General features: G+C 39.1%; 1 protein-coding gene across 6 annotated transcripts in view; it reads right to left on the reverse strand.

The window, feature by feature from the left end:
* The window catches only part of LOC114045901 (E3 ubiquitin-protein ligase MARCH7-like), a 51,599-nt gene extending 38,097 nt beyond the window's left edge, over nt 1–13,502 (reverse strand). For 4 of the 6 annotated variants that reach the window (XM_027866091.1, XM_027866090.1, XM_027866088.1 and 1 more), the window contains exon 1: nt 13,344–13,427. The gene's annotated coding sequence lies outside the window, so the exon portion shown is untranslated. Of the gene's footprint in view, nt 1–13,343 lie in introns of all 6 variants that reach the window. The other 2 variants (XM_027866092.1, XM_027866093.1) reach the window with 2 other exon arrangements.
* Nucleotides 13,503–23,964: the final 10,462 nt, after the last annotated feature.

Raw genomic sequence — 23,964 nt, forward strand, 5'->3', positions numbered from 1 at the left:
AAGAACTGCTACTCACACAACATGCAAGCCACTCTTTCAGAAGGAATAAACCAGGACAGAGATGGACAGGAAGCTGCAAGTGCCCAGCAGGCCAGGGCAGCTCCACTACCACCTTGACCAACTTCTCCCCTCAGAATCTGACCCAGGACAAGTCAGGCTCTAAACCCAACCATGGGCTTTGGGAATGACAATGCTTTCAACCCAGTGACCTCAGCCATTACCCTGGAAAATAATCCCTGTGGAGATGAAGCTTGGCAAAGGCTCCTGAAGTTACCACAATCTACTGAAGGTGGGGGTGGGGGACAGGGTCAGCAGTTCTTGTCAAAGCCTCTGGAGTAGTCAAATGGTTCAACATCAGAAACTGTTAAGATTTTACCAGTGGAAATGATATTAAAGAAGAGCTATTTCCATCTACTTTGCCACTGTACCCTAAGGACCATGAGACCTTTCCATTTGAAGTGAGCTCCTTGAGAGGCAGGGACTCTCTGACTTTTCTATCTGCATCCCTAGTGCTTAGCAGTGTTTTCTCAGCACACAGTTAACTGCATAATCAATGTTTTAATTATTCATTCTTTCATTCTCAAATTAGTATGTATAGTTCTCTATTAATTACTTTGTTATTTCCTTTCTTAATGTAGTAGGAAAAGTCAGGAAACCTGGGTTCTAAAGCCACAAATGAGCAATATTACCTTTGGTAAGACCATTTAATTTTTTTAAAATAAAATTTTTTGAAGTCACTAAACGGTGGGAAGCTGCATGGTTTGATATGGTGGGAAAGGTGCTAGATTTGGAGTCAAAAGACCTGGATTCAAATCCCTGGTTCTGCCACTTGATTACTGTGTAACCTCAGCATGTCACTTAAACTCTCTAAGTTTTAATTCCTCATCCAAAAAATATGAGGGTTATATGATCTCTGAAGTCTCTTCGAGCTCCAGATCTAATGTCACTTAGATTTAAATCAAATTCCTCCACACTGGTTTATAACTATTTTATTTACAATCCAATGGAAACAGCAAAATTATTTACTGTCTCCAGAAGGTCCTTGTTATAATTCATGTAGCACAGAACCTGGCACAGAGTAGAACATGATAAATTCTTTTGGGTTTATTAATTGAAGTATAGAAAGTAACCTAAATTCTCTGGGCCTCAATTTCTTTTTCTAAATTCACTTCTGGCTTTAAATCTTGTGATTTCCAAATGGGAGATCAGGCAGTGTTTTCAAAAGGACAAAGTCTAAGTACAGATACTGCAGCACAGACCCCATCTTTTATTTTGGTTAACAGACTTGTCAGGGCCCAAATGTTGCTGATCCCTGACTAAGGATCCAAATACTTGGAGAACTGAGGTTTCCTTAACTGCCTTGCCTGGTGAGGAAAAAGGTGCTCATCCACTACAAGTCCTCAGCTGCTACTTACCCTGTAACAATACTAATGATATCCTACCACTTTTGTTGAACTTACCCCCTACACACATACCCCTTTCTCCTCACAACTCCCTCATTCTCACAATTATGTTCTAAGGATCAAATAATATAATAAATGGGAATATGATTATAAAATAATCTACTTAAAGTATGAGATTGGCACATGTGAGGTTTTCATCTTTCTACCTAGAAAGGACCCTTTGGGATCATCTAAGCCCAACTTAATTCATTTTATAGAATGAGGAAAATGAAGTCCAAAAGTTATGACTTGTAATGTATAAGGTCAGTAGGAGAGCTAATACTAAAACCTAGATCCTCTACCTCCAAATCCAGTGCTCTTTCCAATATATCACATTATTCCTGAAAAGGAAGAAAATCCTGAGATTTTAAGAGACTTTTACCAGTGTCTTAACTCAAAAATTCCTGTGAAATCCACATGGGTTCTTAATCAATCAACAAGCATTTATTCAGCACCTACTATGCTATGTTCTTGACACTAGGGTAGTAAGTAATAACAGCTCCTGACCTTAAGGAGCCTACATTACAACGAAATATGGCATATATACATTAAAACATACAATATAAATATAAAGTAGATGGAAGATGACCTGACGCTATGGCAGTAGCCACCACTCTGCACCTTTATATTTTCCCTAGTACCTTATTTTAATAAGGGATTATAAAAACTCTGGCTTCCATTTCTTATAGAATATAAGCTCATTTCTTTGTCTTTGCAAACCCAGAGGCCTGACATGTTTTAGGTGGTTAAGACATACTTATCAATTGGTTCTACTTGAGACTTAGTTTTAAGCAATATTTCCCCTCCATAAAGATCGCCCCAGTTCCCTCATCTGTAAAATGACTATCCCAATTACTATCCCAGCAACAAGCAACCTGCTTTCCAAGGTCTCAAGTTAAGTAAGGCTCATCACCAGTGGGCTCACCAATTGGCAATGAGCTCTTTGGTCATGGCAATCTTGAAACAAAAATTCAAAACAGCCCTCAGTCTAATACTGGATGCTCTTTGTTCTGCTGTCACAGTAACAGTTTGCGGTCCATCAGTCACCCTTAATCTGGAGAGTTTCACCCAGGTGTGGCCACTGTGCCCGATACAGTTTCTTGGAGCCACAGTTAAGAGTTGAGTGCCAGGTGGACACCAAAGGTGGATAAGCAACCTTGGGAAGGGCTTAGGCAAGCCCTTAAACCAGAGGTGCTAATCCTCCCTGAACACCCACATATTCCAAAGGCATTCCTGATGTTGAAACTTTACTTGATGGCTCTCCAGTATGAAAGAAGCTAGCAGACTTTGGTACAACTTTTGACGGCCTGAGGTGCCAAGATATTCTGACAATCTGAAATATAGTTCTTTACAATTCCTGATTTAAAAAAAATATAGTAGCTGACTGTATTTTGCACTTTTTCTCTTATTTTCTATCTATACTGTCTTAAACTTAAATAAGCAACTCTAGATAAAATTAGACATAACTATTATGTGTGAGGTAATATTACTTCCAGGAAAAGTGAATCTGGCCAAAATAACTAACATCTATTTTACTTAGTAGATATCAACTATACTTTCTTTATAGCTTTGCAGTTTCAGGTTCCTCATCTGTAAAATGACAATAGTACGTCCACTACTTACCTCACAGGACTGTCAGGAGGAAAGCATTTTGTAAAACATAAAGCTCTATATATCTGTTGAGCTGTTATTAATAAAGTAACTTGCCCAGATTCACAAAGATAGGATTCAAATCTGTGTATTTGGACCAGCTGTTTCTACTACACATACTGTGTATAGTACTTAACACTTTGTCCACAAAAACTTTAGTAAAGATTTGAGAAAAGGCTTATAGGCTTAGCCTGATGTTAAGACTACTAAAGAGGTATGTTTATTTCTAGGAGCAAATTAAATTGGGAAGGAAATGGTTCTGGGAGTAATAAAGTAAATCACAATGTATTTTTTTGCTCCTCTTTTAAATGTGTAATGTTCAACTTTAAGGCTTCTATATGTTAATTTGTTTTGCTTCATTAGCTGCTATATAAAAAAGGGTGATTGGAAAAGGGGACAAATGAAGAAGTGATAGCGGTATTTACAAAAAAAAAAATTTTTAAAGAAAAAATTAAAAGACAATGAAAAACAGAAAAAGTGGTAGGCATTTCCCAAGGTCAGCAAGTGATACAAAAGGATGTGCTGACAACAAGTATAACAAGCACATTTCCTGGTTGGCACACTGAAAATACATGTAAAAGATATCCAGACCTAAAGAATTCCTAGTGTAGAGGTGTAACAAATATTAAATTGAATTTGATTAGTAATTTTACCTAGGGTACTAGTTCTCAAAATGGCCCAAGCAGGAAGGTCTTAAATTCCTTTTGAAAGATAAAGGTCAGCAAGTGGCTCTCAAACAACAGAAATAATCTTAATACTGTTCAATATGATATTACTCTGAACATAAATATATACTCGCTCCACTATGACCAGGCAGATTTGGAGATAAGAAAAATAACCTAATAGGAAATATGTTCAAAATGAAACTCAAGGGAGAAAATGAAGAGGTAGAGGCCTCAGAGACAGCAAATTTACAGGGTAGGTAATTATTTCTGGCAACTCCTTTTAGATGACTTGATTGAATTCTGATAATATATGTGTCACTTGAAAACTTATATAATGTGGTTGCATAAGTAGTAGGTCAAACTAGAGCACTTACTGGGTTAAATAAATGAGTTTCCTTCTACTCACCAGGATTGAGTATTTGAAATTAAACCCCCTAAATCAAAATCTGCAATTCAGCCTTGAAATTCAGAATCATAGCAAGGAGTTCCCATATATAGTTAATACTAGAGTAACTATAATTAGTATATGTAGTTCCTATACATAGTAAATTTTTGATATGATTATTTTCTTTTTTTATTTCCATTGAAAATATTGATGTTTATGTCACTTTTCAGCTTGGTAATAATTGGAGACTTCAGAATATCATACCTATAAAGTGTAATTTCTTTATCAGATACACACACATTCAAACTGAGGACAAAAACAAGCAAAAATAAAAATTTTAAATCCAATTCCAATACTCTTCACATCACAGGTAATTAAAAATCAACTGTAAGTTTAAAAAAGAAACTAACAGAATATGATGCTGTACAAGAACTACTACCTAAAATCAGGGCCTCCAACAGACAAGGTTAATGTTTACTTCTCCAATGAGTACTTAATTTAAAGGAAACTCATTGAACTCAGAAAGTGGCACAACTATGTTGTGAAACTATGTTTCATCAACTATGCATTTTATTTTTATAAGAGTAAAACAATTAGGCAACTTTAATACAAAGAAAACACCAAAGACGTGACAAGGGACCAGGTCAATGAGTGCTAGTCCTTAAAAGTATGATGCAATATGTCAGGCCTGGTTCCAATCAAAGCGCAAGCTTGGTTCCAATCAAAGCGCAAGCTTGGTGAGCTTACTTCCAGGCATATATAATGTAATTCCCCCAATTCCAGAGAATTCAGGTAGGTGTCCTCTATTTCCCATCAGTTTACTATATAAAGACAAAAAATCTCATAAACTGGCCGCTGAGCTGGAACTGGGGATGCATACAAAAGGTTCCAGACAATATCTTCCTCTCTTCCCTGGCAGATAGAGGGGACAAGGACTGCCTTTTTCTCTGGTGAGAGACACAAGAACAGCTTGAACCTTGAAGCCAATTAAAAGTTTTTTTCATCACCCTGACATAAGCTGAAAGGAAGCAGAGAATACCTGCCTGAGTGCTCTGAAGTGGAAGGCAGGGCCCCGTCATTACACATGCATAAAAGCAGACTCACGAAGCCTGCAAGTAGAAAAAAACCAGGCGGAGCACATTGCGTAACTTCTAAGGACCAATAACTAGTCTCCTATTACACTAGATTTATTTTAAAACTCTGGAAATATAATTAAGGTAAAGCCCAAGGAGCATGGTAACTACTGAACTCCAAATTAAATTCAACTGTTTACAGAGTGTCTACTACATTTAAGACACTATGACATGGTCCAAAGTAAATAAAGCAAAATCTTAAATACTATACTTAAGTGTCATATATGGTATAAATGTTTCTACAATAAGTAAAACAAACTAAACATGAATACCTAAATGTGCACAGAAAGTAACATTCTCAGGAAAAGCAGTATAACTTAAAGGTCAGAAGTAGTACTGTTAATCAACCTCTGAAGGCCAAGAAATTCAGTGAATCTTAAGTAAACAAGGGGTGCACAAGAAGTGCAGAGATTAACTGAATAAAAGAATATGAAGTGATAGGTAAAGGAAGATATTTGAGTAGAAAGGAACAGCAGAGAGTGTTATAAGGAAAGACTATAATAAGTATCAAACATGCCAAACTCTCAAAAATTTTCAATAAAGTTCCAGATAAAATACTACAGGTAATTCATACCTGACAAATTTTGCAAGCTTGCTGCTTTAGGTTATCAATATAGGGAAAAGAATATAGAAGGGAACAAAAAGAAAAGGGAAAGAGAAAGGTGAGTGGAGAGGAGAAAGAAAAACACCCTATAACAGGGTTTTTTAAAGTAGATAGAGTGCTGGGCCTAGAGTCAGTTAGAACTGAGTTCAAATCAAGCCTCGGACATTTACTAGCTGTGACTGGTCAAATCACTTAACTTCTGTTTGGCTTAATCCACTGAAGAAAGAAATGGCAAACCATTCCAGTATCTCTGCCAAGAAAAGCCCATGGAAAGTATGGTCCACAGGGTCACAAAAGTGTCTTACATAACAGAAAGACAACAATGGACTCCTTCAGCAATGTGGTAAAGTCTATGAATCCTCTCTCAAAATGTTTTAAGTGAATAAAATAAATAGAATTATGAAGGAAACCATTTATATTGAAACAGTCACCAACATTTTTTCCACATTCATAGACCTCAGATTAAGAATTCCTTAATGGGCAGCTAGGTGGTGCAGTGGATAGAGCACCGGCCTTGGAGTCAGGAGGACCTGAGTTCAAATTTAGCCCAAGATACATAACACTTACTAGCTCTGTGACTGTGGGCAAGTCACTTAACCCCAATTGCCTCACCAAAAAAACCAACAAAGCAAACAAAAAACACCTCCTTGCCCTAAAACAATGTATAAATTGAGGCCATAACTGAAGTTTCTGGGTAAAAGTATTAGCTAGCTTGTACAACCTCCTGAAGCTACCTCCGCTCCTCCTTCCCAGTGACTCCCAATTAATTTCAAGGCTGGAAAAACAAGTATCTACTGTAATGCCACTCCCCTCAGTCTCCAGTTGTTTTGTCATACCAGTAAATCTATAAACTAAACTATTTTCAAAAACCTCATTCTTGCAAATGACTTAACCAGATGGTTCAAGTTTTCCTTTTGATTATAATGTAATGATCTTAGGTATCCTATAAGCATTCTTTAGTCACAAAATACCACAAAAGAATATTTTGTAATAGCATCAAATAAAAATTGCAGATCAACTTTAGGCTACAGTCAAATCTTTTAGTTTGAATGCAAAAGTAACATATAAAGCTCTGTGAATATTAGCTATATTACCTGGCATATAATAAGTACTTAATGGGGCAGCTAGGCATATCAGTTGATAGAGACCCTGGCCTAAGAGTCAAGAAGATCCGTGTTCACATTCTGCCTCAGACACTTTCTAACTAGTTGTGTGACACTGGGCAAGTCACTTAACCCTGTTTGCTTCAGTTTCCTCATCTTTAAAATGAGTTAATAAGGAAATGGCAAACTATTCCCCAAGGGTGGAGATCACAAAGAGTCCAACAGGACTGAAAGGACTAAACAACAAACACTTAAAAATGCTTGTTTATTCTATATTTGAAGTCTTTGAAAATTAACTATACATAACTCATTCTGCTTCAGAAATTTAAAACCTCACAGACAAGTGTGAAATGCTACCAGATAATTCTAATGAAAGTTACATAGTTGTTTATTTTTGGAATGACTGACACAAATGGCAATTTTCAATGACCCAACTCATCAACCCCACCTTGTCAGGCTCAACTAGTAAATATAGGTCATGAAAAATCTACTCTTCCATCTCCCAGGGTCTTCCCTTTCTCTCCTCTTTCCAAGACACCCTAAAGCCCAGCCCAGACCCTATGCTCCTAAATTAACTCTAGCCCAAGAGAAAATGCCAGCTTTGGAGTCAGGAGAGAGTATTAATCCTGGTTCTTCCACTTACTACCTGTTTGACCTTGAACATGCTGCTTAACTTCTCTGGGCCTCCTTATCTGATCCATAAAATGAGGAAGTTGTACTAAATTGTCCTTTAAGATCTCTTCAAGGGCTCAAGTATAAAGTGCTCAACTAAAGATCCTATGATCCTAATGCCTTACTATTTCATCCTCAGCGTCTCCTATTTTACTTTAAATTTTTAATCACAAAATATCCTAAGATCTTTTTGTGATAGGCTCAAATAAAGATTACAATTCAGGTCTAGGATAAGATAATTGTTCATAATTTGGAGTCAGAGGATCTGGTTTTAAACTACAGTTCTACTACAGTTTGCATAACTTTAGGTATGTCATTTGCTCCTCCCTGGACTTAGGTTTCTTCATTAATAAAATGAAGGGGTCAAGGTGGATGACCTCCAAGGTCTTTTCAGTTCTAAATCCTTAGAACCATTTAAATTAATTGACACTGAAGCATGATGGATAAAGCCCATTCCCAAATTAGGATGGCCTCTGCATATTCTGGAACTACAGAAGTTTGAGACTCGTATCTCCCTTCTCCCCAAGGGTGGGGGTCTGCCCTGAGCACATCATAAGCCTGACCTTGTATGCTCTACTACTTTTGAAAAGTGTAGCATCTCTCTTACAGGATAACAAATCTGTCTTCAAATCCAAAGGGAGTTCTTTTTTCCCCTTCCCAATATTCGCACCTACTTCCATTCTGAAGAACCCAGGGATCTTGCTCCTTTATTGGTAACAAAGTGGGGCAGTGGATAGAGTATTGGGAGAGGAGTTAGGAAGACCCTAGTTAAAATCTGACCTTAGACACTAGGTGTATGACTCTGAGCAAGTCATTTAACCTGTCTGCCTCAGATTTCTCAACTGTAAAGTGAGGATAATAATAGCACCTACCTCTCAAGGCTGTTGTGAGGATCAAATGAGATATCTGTAAAGCTCTTAGCACAAAATTTGACACATAATAAGCATTATATAAATGCATGTTCCCCTCTCCTATTACCACAAAAAGAAGAGGAAAAAGTTAAGTACAGTAACTTCTGAATGACCTCTAATGCCCCTTCCTGTTCAGAGTGACTGGGATGTTATCTATGGATGTTCTGTTCTGATGTACAGTCTGTACGTCAAGACTTACGCAACAGTCATAAACTAGATAACCGAACTACCAACATGGCAATGGCCCCACCCATGTTTACAGTTAGCTCCTATTCCCTAGATACTTCTAGCTCCCTATATACAATAAAAATGTGTTTATTTTTCTGTAACTACTAAAGGTAAGAATCCCAAGACAGACTCCCTTAAAAAAAAAAAAATCAAAAGTACGAGTATTATTTGAGGACTGTCATCTAATTTTCATTAGGCCAAGTCTTATGTTTTTACAGTCCTGAGCATATGTTAATTAAATTGTACAATTTAATAATGTAAACAGCTTAACAGGAATTCTCAAAACAATTTCCTCAATGCTTATACCATTTTATCATCAATAAACAAGAAACAGTTTTTAACGCAGTTTCAGGGGAAAAAAATTAACAACATAGTTCATTAACAAAGTATAGTCAAAAATCTACAATTTCTATCTAGAATAATTCCCTTTGCAGAGCACTGTGCTACTTTTTATTGTACCACTTTGGCCAAAGAAGGAAGTGAAACTAATTAAATACAACTCTAGTAAAGACTAAATAGAATAAAAAAGTATAAGCCATGTCATATAGTTAGCCTACATAGCAAAACCATGATCTTATGACCTAACTCCACACACTGTCATATAGGTGAAAATGGATCGTATTTTCCCAATCTACTGTATATGGCAGTCTTCAGACTGCCTGGTGTAGCAGACTGAAGAGCTGGAAGCGGAGTCAAGAATATCTGAGTTCAAATCCTGCCCCAGTTACTGTCTAGTAAGTCTCTGGCCAAGTGATTTTTCTCAGCTCATTTTCCTCAATCGTAAAAGAGGGATAATAAAATCTACCTCACAAAGCTGTCACAAAGATCAAATATAATGATATATAAAGTTCTATGCAAACTTTAAAGTGTTACATAAATGTCAGCTATTAACATTTAAATATTAAATTAGCTATTAATATTAAAGCTATGCCTACAACAGAACCTGACTAAACAAAAAATACTGTACTGTACAGTCCAATTCAGTAAAATTGGGATATTTTAGGGCCATGTAAATTAAATTGTTAGCTACTTACATCAATAAAGTGCTATATAAGAATGAAAAATTTACAAAGCACTTTCTTCTAACAACCCTATAACATTAGTAATGTAAAGATTATCCTCATTTTGTAGATGAAAAAACTGACCTTGGATAAAGTGAACCTAAATTTTTCTCCCACGCCTTCCTGCCTCTATATAAAGTGGATGTATGAGGCGATCCAGTATCAAAGATCCCAAGGACAGCTTTGTAACAATCCAAAATCCATTTCTCTTTCTATATCTCTCCCTAAGGAAATATTTTTGTTTCATACTAAGTAAATGAATCATCAGCTCCTTCTGTAAAGAATTCATATATAATCCACCTAGGAATATAACTACTAATCTATCTGACTAAGGCCTCAATAAAAGCCGGGTAAAACAAAATGGAAATCAAAGGTAAAAATTTAGCACATTGAGCCTCTCCTTCAAAAACTTTTTTGTATTTTCCTAAAACTACATTTGCACTATGTTTGTGTCTTATTAGCACAGTAATACAAAGAGTTAAGTGTTTCCTAATGGTTGATCTCACCATGTCACTCATTTTCCTATTCAGACTCCAGTGTCTTCAGTTCTGAATGCCTATCTTCTACATGAAGCACGATCCCTTTCAGGTGATAGAGCCATTCCTCTCAAACAACCTTATCTTTGAACTACTTTTTTTTTTTTGTTTTAGGCAACTGGGGTCAAGTGACTTGCCCAAGGTCACATAGCTAGTAAGTGTCACGTGTTTGGTCTGAGGCCGATTTGAACTCAGATCCTCCTTGACTTCAGGGCCGGTGCTCTATCCACTGCACCACCTAGCTGCCCCATCTTTGAACTATTTTGCATTTATTTGTATAATTTTCTTTATATTTATTCTGTATACATTTATATACTAAGGGCATACTCATCTCCTACATTAGAATGTAAGCTCCTTGGTAGTAGGGATTATATTCATTGTATTTGCAACCACAAAGTTTAGCAGTATTGGACACTTAACATAGTATATGCTTAATACCTGATTGATTAGAGGGAGTAATTTAATGTTAAAGTATAGAACCAATAAAAACCTGTGAGCAAAATTTAATTCCATCAGTCTAACAGATTAAGATCAGCAGAAAAACAGAACTAGACTTGGAGTCAGAAGAACTGGTTTCAAAATCTGACCCTGCTACTTACTATTACTTTGAGCAGGCAACTTTCCTTAAGAAAACTGGTTAAAGTGTTGAATTTGGAGTCAAAGGACCTGCTACCTGTGTGACCTTGGACAAATTACCTCTCATCTGTAAAATGAGATTGATCTAAATGATGTCTAAGGTCACTTCCAGCCATGATCTGTGATCTGATTCCTTATCCATAAAATAAGACTATTATCTAAGGTTCCTTTGAGTTCTAAATGATGCTGATATAATACATGGAGATAAACTATTTAAAACTTCCTAAAGATCATTTAATGAAGTTCTTGATGATGAGGTCAAATGAACTCCAAATTAATAAAAAGAATTTAACAAACATCTTGTTTTCATTTGTAAAGTGAGTTTTAATTTGCAAATATAAATGTCAAATATTTTAACATTATATTTAGAGACATAAGGAGAATATTAAATAGATATGTTCAAATAGTAATGGAAATAAAACTAGTTTTTCTCAGTAGAATCCAAAAACCTGCTCTCTTCCAAAATGGCTGCCAAAACGGGTGTCAACTTAGTGACTTAAAAACCGGTTGTTCTGCATATGCAGCATAACTGGTAGAGCCAACAAAGGAATATATTTGGGAGCAAGCAGAACCAGCTTTGACCACATCCGAGTGTAGAAAGGTAAAAATGTTTTCATAAATATGGTTTATGTACTAATGAAATTAAACTAGCCCTTAAAAAGTCTGATTAATTTGTAAAATAACAAAGCTGTCTCTCACTTTGGTTATTTTCATTCAAGTCGTATCATGATTTATTACCATTTCCAAAATTTAAGAACAGAGAGGGACACCATGGAATGGAAATTTTTTACAAAGAATGAGGATGGCACTGTAGTACTGATTACTTCTGGAAGATGATCTTTGTGGAGAAACTAATAATCTTTAACAGTATGAATTATAATGGATTATAGATTTAACTACCAGTCAGTTTAACTACCAGTTACTTATTAAAGCTACTGAGAGATGAATTTGAATGTTAGTCTAAAATAAAGTCTACAGCTTCTGATAATTTTGTTTCACTTAATCTATACATTTACTTCTCATCTATTACCAAATCTCAACTAAAATTCTGATAGCTCATCTCTATTCCTGATAAGGGCAAATAGTCTGGAGGTCTAGTGAGCAAATGAGAGATCCCAAGGAATTCACACACACAAAAAAAGAAAAAAACTAAGTTTTGCTCTCAATTTCATCATTAAGAGCATCTACTACATTTAACTTTACATAGCAGAATAGTGTAAAGAACTCTAAAAAAAGAGCAAGTTTAATCTCAGCTTCAGTTTCCTCATCTGTAAAATGGGAAAAATAATATTAGTATTTTTCGATACCTACTTTAACGATTGAGGAAAGTCTCCTGTAAACCTGAAAATGCTATATAAGTGTGAGTTATTATTACACAAGTAAAATCTGCAATAAATCACTCCAAACATTCTCTCCTCAGTTTATTTTGCCCCCACTCCAGGAAATTTCCATTTATGCCCAGTTTATCACGTAAGGAAAAAAAAAAGAAAACTGTGCCAAAACTCATCTTTTATTTGTTAATTAAAATTACATAAACCATTAAATTTGATCTTTATTACGCAATCCTTTGCCAAAATAAAACAGCATCGTAAAGAAATATTTAAAGGCCTAGCAGTACAGCGTTCTATAAAATGGTGCAAAAGGCAGGAGTGGCCTCACTTGGGATAAATTTTCCCTCCACTACACTTTACAGAACAATCCCACACAAGCAAAGAAGCATTTACCTCGGCCAGTAAAAACAGGGGAGAAACACAAAAATCTTACACACACACACACACACCCTCCCCCCCCACCAAAACAAGGTTCCAGAGAATTGGCTTTAATTCAAAAACCTGCAGGCACTTACCTACTCGGTTCTGACCAATTTTTAATCAACAAGTAACGACCCAAAATTGGACCACCTGGGTGGGTCCATCTCCAAACGACCCCCCCCCCCGAGGCCTTTTAAAGGGCTCCCGAAATCCGACTTGGCCTCGGCCTCCTTCCTCTACGCTTACACTACACATTCTTTCCATCGAAGATCCCCTCAACTCTCCACCCGACCTTAAAGCACCCAACCACAGACACGGGGGGGGGGGGCCCGAACTCTCCCAGGCCGCTTAGGGGCTTCCCCTCCCCCAAGCCTCAAGGGCCTGACCCAAAGTCTGGCCTAAGCCGCGCCCGAGGGGGTCCTCCGCCCAGGCTCTGGAGTGGCAGGACCCGCTCCCTCCTGGAATCGGGGGTCGGCTCTCCGCCCTCCTCCCAGCGGCCCTGCGCCCTCCACCCGTCAGGCCCTTTTCTCCTTTCGGCCTCCGCGGGTGCTCGAAGAAAGGCTTACCTCCGACGCACATAACCCTCTGGCCCCCAACAGGCACGACGCTGGGCGAGTCTCCGTCTCCTCCTCGTAGCGTCCGGCTTCCCCGTACCCTTCCTCCTCCCGCGGAAAAAGTGCCTGCACCAGGCACAATGGCGCCCGCCCCTCTCCCAGCTCCAGCGCAGAGGCAAATCGCCCCCGTCACGTGCCCCGCCCCTTCCTCTCCGAGCCCTGCCTCGCGTTCTCCCGCTCGCCCGCGTCTCGCGAGAGTTGTGTGTTTGGTGGCGGGGATGGAACGTGGGGAGCGTGGGGAGGAGGGGCGCGGAGGCCGCGGGGTGGTGCTCTGGACTAGCGGGCGGGGGCGGGCGCAGCTTCCTCGGTGAGAGCGCTGGGAGTTGTCGGGGTGCGGTCTTTTCAGGCCGGCTGCAGAAATGGGGCCTAATAGGCCTCCGGGCCTTTGCTGGGCAGCCTTGATTTCCCCAGCCGCGCACCTCACGTCTCTGTCATCGCCTGCGCCGGGTCCTGGGCTGAGCCTGCACCCCAAGTCTTGTCCAAAGCCAGCCCCCCCATTTGCCTCTTATGTCCCACTTCCCTCAGTTCTCTTGAGATGCATCCTTCCCATGTAACCATGGTCTCTTCGGCCGCAATTCAGGAGGAGGACTTATAACTGGTCATCTAGAAATCATAAAGAATAAGCTTATGTCTATATAACGGTTTGCAGAAGCCATGTATTTAAAGTATTTCAGTCGCTCCTCAAAACAAACCTCACCTTGGGTGAGATATAGTAATTATCATACCCATTTTACAGATGAGTGTACTGAAGCTTAGAGTTTAAGTGGCTTGCCTATGGTCAAATAGGGCTCTTAATTCCAGGGCTTTCCTCTTTTATTTCCTATTTGTCCTGTATATAGCTTATTTTCTGTTTGTTGGCATGATGTCTTCCCTCCATCAGATTGTAGGCTCTTCGAGGGCAGGGACTGTCTTTTGCCTCTTTTTGTATCCCTAGCACTTAGCACAGTGCCTGGCACATAGCAGGCAGTGGGCACTTAATAATTCCAGGACTTTTTCTGTTCAAATTACTTAAAATTTATGTAGATTGCTTTGTATATGTTTGTTGGCATATTGTCTCCCCCATCAGATTGTAAGCACCTTGAGGGCAGGGACTGTCTTTTGCTTCTTTTTTGTATACCTAGTGCTTAATTCCCAGCACAGTGCTTTGGCACTCAGTAGGCACTTAATAAATTTTTTTTTTGACTGTTAGAAACAGGAAAACAATGTATACATCAAGACTGTATCAGGTCTCCTGATTAGCCTTCTAACCACTAGAACAGACACCCTTGCATTATAGTAATTCTCTTTGTATAAAGTTTTATGGTTTGCAAAGTGTTTTACCTACCTTCTTACCTACCTGCCTTCTTTGTTAAAAAATTCTGACATTCCTCCCTCTCACTATAACCTCTAATCATTCCATCCCTCCCTGTGGCACATTTGTCCTCAAGCTATTCTTTGCTCTCCTTTGAGCCTCCTTTCCCTGTATCCCTCAGTATTTTCCTAGGCCCTGCACTGACTTCACAACACCATTCTCAAACTCAATACTATAGTTAACCAATTCATTTCCACACTCTATTCTATTCTTAAATCCCTCACTCCATTGTTCTATCCCCTGCTCACCCTAATCCAGTTTACTACAGTTTTCTCCAGTTGTTATTCCTCCTCCCTTTTAGAAGAGAACCAGTGACATTATGGGTGATGTCTATGTCTTGACTTTTTTGTGCATTGGATGTGAGGCAGAGTTGCACCTAGTCATCAGTCTTGGTCTCTTCCAGAAAAAACTAAGTCCAGTGGCAAGACAAAAATCAGGACAACTAGATACAGTGGTTGACCTTGGCTTCTTCCATATCTGACCAAGCTCTAAGCCCTTGCTTCAGCCTCCTTCACGGCTGTTGGAACAAATTGTTCTCCTTGGCCCATTCCACCAGGGGAAGTTTTCACATGCTTGGAGTGGACATCACCCTAACACACCAACTACAGGTTTGAGGCCTGTCAGTCACCCTCAACTTTGTTTAGCCCATCTGTCAAGACAGTTAACCGGGGTGTGACCACTCCTTATTCAACAGTTTCTTAGAGCCATAGGTGAGAATTGGGTAATAGGTGGGGACACTAAAAGGGGATGAGCAGCCCTAAAAAGGCTCTGGCAAGCTCTCAAAACAGAGGTGCTTGTCCTCCCTGAATACCCCATCATCTCCAGTAAATTCTAGCTGAGTGATTGTTCTGACTCCTTATGTGATGCTGAAAGGAACTGAAGGAAGTTACACAACTGTGCTGACAGGATATACTACAAATTTGTGTTACGCAACTTCACCTGGGCCCTTGCTTGAACATGGCAGTTCTTTTATTGACACAGAATTGATTCCCTATCTCGCTCCACACAGAAGCTATTCCTAATCTTTGCTCCCCAAGCCTCCCTCTACCTGCACTTTCTTAGCTGAAGAACGGGACTCTTAATTGCAAAAAGTGAGACCCTTTGCTAGGAGCTTCCTCCTCTCCCATTCTCTTAGTCTCAAAACCCCTTAACAGCATCTCCCACGTTCTCCTCCTTTCCCCAGACTTTGACAAAGAAGTGATTCTCCTCCTTGCCAAGGCCAACCACTTCTGCTTGTACATTTGATCTCATGCCCTCCTATTTTCTGCAGCTAATTGCATCCTCAATCATCTCTTCCTTCCCCCCTCAAATTTTCAGTCTCCCTAGGGGAGTCAGCTAGGTGGCTCAGTGGATAGAGCACTAGAATTAGGAAGACCTGAATTTATATCTGGACTCAGTCATGTATTAGCTGTGTGACCCTGGGCAAGTCGCTTAATCTGTTTGCTTTGATCCACTAGAGAAGGAAATGGCAAACAATTCTAGTATGTTTGCCAATAACACCCCTTGGACAATACTGGGATATGTTGCTGAATAAGGAATCAACAAATTCCTTCCTTATCACCTTCAAACAAGCCTATTTCCCCTTCCTTAAAAAACCAACTAAATTCTATCATCCCCTCAAGCTATTCGGTGTCTTTCTTCCCTTTCTCAATCTCCTAGAAAAAGTCGTCTACACTTGCTGTCTCCATTTCCTCTTACTCCTCAACTCCAGACTTTCAATCTGGCTCTCAACTTCCTGACTTAACTGAACCTACTCTTTCCAAATTTGAGTGACCTTTTAATCACAGAATTTGATGGTCTTTCTCAGTCTTAACCCTTTTCAGCCAATATGCTGCCTTTGACACTGTTAACTATACCATTCCTTCATTCATTCCTTCATTGTTTGTCCTTCATTCTCAAAGAGGACCAATGATATCAGGAAAGTGATGTCATGACTTGCAAGTGAATTGGGTTTAAGTGAGGGAGGACTGTGTAAAGTCACCAGCCTCACTCTCTCCTCCCAAGCCATCTGGGTCCAGTAGCAAGACATATATCAAGAGGACAGGAGGGCATGAGATCAAATGACTCCCCATTGGTAACCACCTTTTCTTCCAGTATACTCTTTTGTCTCTGTTTTCAAGACACTACTATCACAGTTCACCTTGTACTTTTTTAATTACTCTGTCTCAGTCTCTTTTGCTGGCCCATCCTCCAGACCATGCCCCCCCAACTATAAATGTTTCCCAAGATTTTCCCTTGGGGCCCTCATTTCTCCTTCTTCTATATTCTCTCAGTAATCTTTAACTATTATCTCTATGCAAATGACTTCAAGATCTATATATCCAGTGTTTGTCTCTTCCAAATCACCATTTCAAACTGAATGACCCCAAAACACCTTAAATTAAATATGTCCAAAATTTAACTCATTACCTTTCCCCCTAAACCCTTTCCTTCTCTAAACTTCTCTATTTCTGTGGAAGGCACTATCACCTTCCAGTGTTTCAGGTCAGTAATTTCAGTATTATTCTTGACTCCTCACTTTCCCTTGCCCCACATATCCAATCACGGGCCTAATCATTCCATTTCTAGATTACATAGCTTCACAATATCTCTAATCCCTTCTCTCCACTCACAAATCTATCAATCAGTTAATCAATAAACATTTATTAAGTGCCTACTATGTGTGCCAGGTTCTATGCTAAGCACTAAGGATAAAAAATGAGGCAAAAAATAGTCCCTGCCCTCAAGGAGCTTAAAATCTAAAGAGGGAGACAACATGCCAACAAATATATATAAAGCAAGCTAAATACAGGATAATTAGGAAATAATTAATAGCGGGAAAGTACTGGAATTAAGATGAGTCAAGGAAAGCTTCCTGTAGAAAGTGGAATTTTAGGGCAGCTAGGCGGTATAGTGGGTAGACCACTGGCCCTGGAGTCAGGAGGACCTGAGTTCAAATTTGGCCTCAGATATTGACACTTACTAACTGTGTGACCCTGGGCAAGTCACTTAACCCTACTACCTACCCCCCCAAATAGATTAATTAATAAAAAATTAATGAATTTTTTTTAAAAAGACAGTGGAGTTTTTAGTTGGGACTTAAAGGAAGCCAGAGAGCTTACTCTTTTAGTTCAAACCCTCATCACTTCTTGCCGAGGTTATTTGCCACAGTTTTCCAATTGGTGTTCCTACAGTAAGTCTCTCAACACTCTGGTACTCTGCTGCCAAAGTAATTTTCCTCAGATGGAGATCTGAATTTGTGACTCCCTTACTGATGGGGTGCTTGGGTCCTTGTACTTAGACCCCACTTCCATGATCTTGTTTCTCCCTAGCCTCAGAAACACTATCCTTGGCAGTTTCCCTCCAGCCCAAGGACCCTCTCTCTGGCAATAATTCATGAGTGGGCTCAGTGAGGCAAATTATCTCTCCCTGTTACAAGAACAAGCTGACCTCTGTAGTATTTCCCTTGTATGAATAGGACTATCTTGTACCAGCAGAACTATCAAGTACTGATACCCACAGTTATCATATATGATCCAGAGGTCAAGTTATAGACATCAGATCCAGAAACTATCTTGTTACAGATATAACAGACCAAAAATATACCCCTTAGGAAACCCCCTCCCTGGTTTCCAGTAGTGAATGACATAGTTGTATGTTATCACCTAATTAGCATACTTACCACATAATTCATTACTTTTCCTTTATAAGCTTTGGCATCATTCCTGTTAGGTTGCAAGTACCCTAAGGAGCTCTGTCCACCATGGCAGAATTCCTTAAGGACCTCTGCCCACTGTATAGCATAACAAATTTTTGCGAAGAATTCATGACCGAAAAGGAGATAGAGAACATTACAAAATGCAAAATGGATAATTATGATTACATTAAATTCAGAAGTTTTTGCATAAACAAAGCCGATGCAACCAAGATTAGAAGGAAAGTAGAAAATTGGGAAAGAATTTTTACAAGCAGTTTCTCTGATAAGGGCCTCATTTCTAAAATATATAGAAAATTAAGTCAAATTTATAAGAATACAAGTCATTCCCCAATTGATAAATGGTCAAAGGATATGAAAAGGCAGTTCTCAGATGAAGAAATTAAAGCCATTTATAGTCATATGAAAAAATGCTCTAAATCACTATTGATTAGAGAAATGCAAATCAAAACAACTCTGAGGTACCACATCATACTTATCAGATTGGCCAACATGACAAAACAGGAAAATGATAAATGTTGGAGAAGATGTGGGAAAATTGGAACACTAATGCGTTGTTGGTGGGGTTGTGAACTGATCCAACTATTTCAGAGAGCAATTTGGAACTATGTCCAAAAGGCTATAAAAATGTACATAACGCTTGACCCAGCAATAGCACTTCTAGGGCTGTAACCCAAAGAGATCATAAAAATGGGAAAAGGAACTACATGTACAAAAATATTTATAGCAGCTCTTTTTGTGGTGGCCAAGAATTGGAAATTGAGGGAATGCCCAACAATTGGGGAATGGCTGAACAAGTTGTGGTATACGAATGTAGTTGTATTTTCTATTCAAAGTCCATAAACTCAGTCATAGCTAATCTTATAGTCTGATAAGAGTGTGGGAACCCTGTCCAGCATAGATATTATCAGAGGTGCATATGGAACAGTTATCTAGTATACACAGAGATAAAGGAATGTATTCTTCCGCAGGTAAAAATAAGAATGTGGTAAGATATTTCTTCATCTTCTACTAGTGCTCTTTTTAAAGACTTTAGGTTCCACATCATCCATCATCAACAACAAACATTTATTGAACACCTACTAGGTAAAAGGCACCTTGTTAGATGAAACAGACACAAAGAAGCATAAGATTTAATTACTTGTCCTCAAGGAGCTTAATCCGTAACTCAGAAATTCCTCTATTGGACTACAATGTCTTTTTCTTCCATCTTGCCCTATGCACTATCCTTCTAAATCAAAGCTCCATTCTCATGCAACCTTCAGTTATTCCAAGTTTTCATTTTCCCAGGCTATGATATATGTTCTAAAATCAACCTAAAGGCAAGAGAAGCTGATTTTACTCTTGTAGCTGGCAATTGGAGCCACTAAATTCTCCTTAGCCAAATTGTAAACCTCATTGCAAAATATAAGGGGGGGGGCGGAGCCAAGATGGCAGAGGGAAAGCAGTGACTGTCTTGAGCTCTCTCCCAAAGCCCTCCAAATACCTAAAAAAAACAGCTCTAAACAAATTCTAAAGCAGCAGAACCCACAAAAAGACAGAGTGAAACAAATTTCCAGCCAAAGACAGCCTGGATGGTTGATCAGAAAGGTATATCGCGTCAGGCAGGGAGAGGAACGCAGTTCAGTGTAGGCGTGCAGGCCACAGCAACCCTGGAACAGGCCTCAGAGGACTGAATTGTGGGCAGCTGTGGCAGTTTCCAGACTTCTCAACCCCTGAATGCCAAAGACAACTTAGAAGGTCAGTGGGAAAAGTTTGTGACCATGGTGAGAGAGGAGCTAGGTCTCAGCCCAGTCTTGAGCACGGCTTCTGGGGCCACAGCTGTTTCCTGAGCTTCTGGCCCACAGACTGAGGGGGAATCCAGTGTCTGATATGAGGGGAATAGCAGGGATCTCTTTGCCAGTGCTGAGGCAGGAATCTCTTGCTTTACCAGTGCTTGGATCTGGGTCACAGTTCTGAGGGGCGGTCCTGGGGTGAGGAGGAACGCTGGTGCAGTGGAGCTTGTGGTGGTGGTGGAGAGAAAACACCTCGCTCCTTATCATGCCACCTTGGAAGAACTGAAAATTTACAGGTCCCTAGAAGTACCTCTGAAAACATCTGTACAAACTCCCGAAGCTTGGGACAGTACACTCGTCACATTGGAAGGAGACTTATATCTTAACAAAGAGTTTAAAACTCAATTGGCTGGGATCATGAGTAAGCAGTGCAAAAAGAGTCAGACTATATTATCTTATTTTGATGACAAAGAAGATCAAAATATACAACCAGAAGAAGACAACAAAGCCAAAGCTCCTACATCCAAAGCCTCCAAGAAAAATATGAATCAGTCCCAGGCCTTGGAAGAGCTCAAAAGGGATTTTGAGAAGCAAGTAAGACAAGTCGAGGAAAAACTGAGAGTGATGCAAGAAAATCATGAAAAACAAGTCAACAGCTTGCTAAAGGAGGCCCCAAAAAATACTGAAGAAAATAAAATATAAATATAAAATAGCTAACTCTTATCTGCATGATTAATGTTGGTTTGAGATATGGGGAAAGGTTTGGATCTTTGCAGATGGAAATACATTCTTGCTTTAGTCTGACTGAGGCAAAGGTTAGGAAGAACAGATGCTCACCCTATTGTGACATCACAAATACAATAGAGGCATTTTAAAATTATACCTCTAAGGAGCCAAGATAGCAGAGTGCTAGGAAGCAGTGCATTAAGCTCCCCTCCACAAACTCGTCCAAACAGATCTAGAAAATGCTCCAGCCTGAATCCTGATGTGAAAATCCAGAAAAAGTCACAGTGAATAATTAGTCCAGTCCAGGTCAGGATAGAGAGAGACAGACAAGGAGGCATGTGGACACTGGGGACAGGTCAAGCGTGTTGCATGTGAGCATTCCAGCATGCAGGGAAAGGCTATGTACCAGGGCAAGAAAAGATCCCAGACCCACACTGGGGTACCACCAGACCCATTCTGGGTCAGTGCAATGGAGACAAGCGTGAACTGGCAGCTTTGCCACCCAATACCTAGTTCTAAGTCAGAGATTCAAGTTGGACTGAGAAGGGGACCTGTATAGAGCAACTATGTTGGTAGAGAGGTCCTAGGTGGTGTATGGAGAAAAGAGAAAGTTCAAGAGCCAATAGCAGCAGCAGTAAGTAAGTAGTCCAAGTCTGCCTTGGACCCTAGAAACAAAGTAAGATTTTATTTCCAGAATATAGCCCAACCTTCAGAGGAATAACTAGGGCAGATATCTTAGATCAAAGGGGAGTCTACAAATCTGCCTCCTGAACCAATAGATCTTTCCAGTTGGCTGCTAGAGATGTACTAGCAATGTACATTGCTAGTACCAATGTAATTTTGCAGACCCAAACCCAGTTAAGAAATTTGCAGACCTCAGACCATTGGGACAGCAATTAGATTTTGCTCTGGACCAGTCTACTTGAAGGAGCACTGAAAAGCTTGCAAGGCCTTAGGCTGTCCCTGAGATCCTGGAGTAACATAGGACTCAATTCCCCAAGAAAGCAATAGGACCAGCCAGACATTCTCTCCAGAAGTAAGGCAGAGCCTAGCCCTAACATCAAGTCCAAAGTCAGGAAGTAGGCTGGAAGAATGAGCAAACAAAATAAGAATCCCACTAAAAAAAGTTATTATAGTAACACGAACACTCAAAAATACAAACCCAGAAAAAGAGAATGACTCCCAAAATATCTGCAAACAAAGCCTCAAAGAAAAACACATATTAGTCAAAAATTCAACTAGAATTCCTAGAAGAAATGAAGCAAGAAGTTTTTAAAAAGAATTTTAAATGTTTTTATGAATATAATGAAAGTATTTGAGGAAAAAAGTAGAAAAGAAATGAAAGCTACAGAAGAAAAAAATTGGAAAGGGAATTAACAATTTGGTACAAGAGGCATAAAACCTACTCTAAACAACAAACTCCCTGAATATAGAATGAATCAAATAGAAGCCAACTTGCATGAGGCAATAAGAAATATTAAAACAAAGTCCAAAGGCTGAAAAAAATAGAAGAAAATATAAGGTACCTCACAGCAAAAGCAATTGACCTGGAAAACTGATTGACGAGAAAAAAGTTTAAGAATCACTAGACTATAACAACACCAGGACCAAAAAATAGTCTAGACATCATATTTCAGGTAATCTTAAGAGAAAACTGCCTAGGTCTGTTGGCATTAGAGGGCAAACTAGAAAAAGAAAGAATTCACCAGTCTCCTCCTGAAAGAAACCCCAAAATGAAAACTCCCAGGAACATTATAGTCAAAATCCTGAGCTTCCAGGTCAAAGAAAAAATATTGCAAGTAGCCAAAAAAGAAAAAATTCAAGTACCAGGGAGCCACAGACAGGATCATATATGATTCAGCAGCCAGCACCAATAGGAGCAGAGAACTTAAACATGATGTTCCAAAAAGCAAAGGATAAAGGCACACAGCCAAGAATAACAAACTTAGCAAAATTTTATATAATCCTATAGGGACAAAAATAGACCTTTAATGACAGAAAGGATTTCCAAGCATTCTTGATGAAAAAAACCAGAACTATGGTGAAACTTTAAAGTTCAAACATAGAAGTGAAGAGCAACATAAAAAGGAGAATATGAATGAATGATGATAAAGGACTAAACAAGGATAAACTGCTCTCATTCAAATACAAGGAGATGATAGTGTCCCCCTCCTCATCAGGGTTCACAGAAGGAATCCTATTAATTGAGACCTGGGAGTGATTCTGTTATTTCTTATTGCTATTAAGAAAAGAATGGAACAAAAGAGGAAAAGAAATACATTGTTAAGAAAGAGAAAGGAAAGATAGGGACATTATCTTAATCAGCATGGACAAGTAGATAGCTATACAAACAAGGAAGAGGGGTGAGAGGGGACTGACTGAAACTTGAACTCCACCTCACTCTCATCTGAACTGGTCAAAAAAAGGAAGAAACACACACACACACACACACACAAACACACACACACACACACACACACACACATATAGAAATGATTTCATTCCACAGGCAAAGAAGAGGGAAAGGAGAGAAAGCAGGAGGGGGGATTAGTCCTAAGCAAAACAAACTCTAAAGATGAACAAAAATATTTATAGCTCTTTTGAGGTGGCAAAGAATGAGAATATGAATGTCCATAAATTGGTGAATGGATGAACAAGCTTTGGTACATAAATTGATGGAATGCTGTTGTGCTGAATTCTTAGCAGCATAATGACCAATCAGGGTTCCAGAGGCCTAATAATGAAACATTCCACCTACTCCCTGATAGGAAGGTCAAAGACTCAGAATGCAGAATGAAAAACATTCTTTTTTTTTGGACATAGCCAATGTGGAAATTCATTTTGATTGACTACATATGTTTGTAATGGGTTTTGTTTTACTCGTGTTCTCAATTGTGGGTGGGCAGAGAGAGGAGGCAGTTCTTAGCTGATTAAAACAAATTATTTTTTTTAAAAAAAGAAATTTGTGCCACTAAGCAAATGCAAGTTTCTATAAGCAGCAAAGCCTATAAACAGAGAGAGATTAAT

Source organism: Vombatus ursinus, unplaced genomic scaffold (genome assembly GCF_900497805.2).
Source record: "Vombatus ursinus unplaced genomic scaffold, bare-nosed wombat genome assembly UNPS02014779.1, whole genome shotgun sequence".
NCBI classification, from domain to species: Eukaryota; Metazoa; Chordata; class Mammalia; order Diprotodontia; family Vombatidae; genus Vombatus; species Vombatus ursinus.